The sequence below is a fragment of the Aureococcus anophagefferens genome (genome assembly GCF_000186865.1).
Source record: "Aureococcus anophagefferens unplaced genomic scaffold AURANscaffold_37, whole genome shotgun sequence".
NCBI lineage: Eukaryota > Pelagophyceae > Pelagomonadales > Pelagomonadaceae > Aureococcus > Aureococcus anophagefferens.
Window position 1 is genome coordinate 28654 of NW_008705594.1, and position 1209 is coordinate 29862.

A 1209-nucleotide genomic window follows, 5' to 3' on the forward strand; every position below is an offset into this window, starting at 1 on the left:
GACATAAAGGACCTGTGTGTCCCCTGTAGTGATGGGTAGTCTGAATGCAATCGATTTGAACCTTCCATTCCCATTACATCCAAGTATCTATGGAACAATGTTTTATGTACTAACTTCGTAAATACATCTGCAACATTATGGGTGCCAGGGCACCAGTATGGCCGCACCTGCTTGGCCTCGTGCATATCTCTTATACGGAATTCTCTCAGACAGATATGCCTTGTTCTGGGTGAGGATTCAGGATGGTTTGCGACGCTTAATGCAGCTTTATTGTCAATCATGATAGGAATGGCTGGAATATCTTGGCTTAAACCGAATAAAAATGGAAAATCGCACTGTAGAGTATGATACCACACGGCACTGTCAGCGGCCGAGGACGCGGCAATCAGCTCGGCTTGCATTGTACTGGCTGCCGTAATAGTTTGACGCTTTGAGTTCCACTGCACTAAACTACCAAATACATAAAAGCAGTGTCCGGAGGTGCTTTTCATTTGCTCTCCATCTGAGGCCTTGGGCAGCCAATCGGCATCAGAGAAACCCACTACTGGGCTACTAGGGACATCATTCATTTCCGGAAAGGCAGCGGCCAGGGAACCAATATGACTAATGGCTTTGCTATTCTTACGATACACAAGACTGAGGTCCCTGTGCTCCTTAAGGTATTGAATCATGGCCTGTAAATAAAGTATGTGAATTTTCTTTGGCCCATGCATGCCTTTGCATGCTTTGGACACGATGGTGGAGAGATCAGGCCTGCAGGTGATGGAGAAGTAGATGCAGGATCCCACTATGCTAGCGAAGTTTTCCTTCAGCTGCAGTTGATAGTCCGACAGTTCGTCATCATCTAAACTCGGAGGGTTGTCGATTTCAGATGAAGAGGTTGATTGAGACCAACGATTGCTGCTAGCTAGGAAAGGATACTTCTTAAACAAGTCATCAATCTTGGCCTTGACGTTCATAGAGAGTACACCGTCAATATACGAGATATCCATGCCCAGGAAGGAGTTAATGTTCTCATCCCATTGATGCTCTCCTTTGAATTTCTCTTGGAACAGTTTCCGCAGCTCCGCTATTTTGCTGACGTCAGTCCCCGTCACCAAGATGTCATCAACAAATACGGCACACGCAACCCATTTACCTTCATGGTGATGTATGTAGAGACTGGTATCATTCTTGCTGCGAATGAAGCCAGCTTCTAGTAGAACTGAG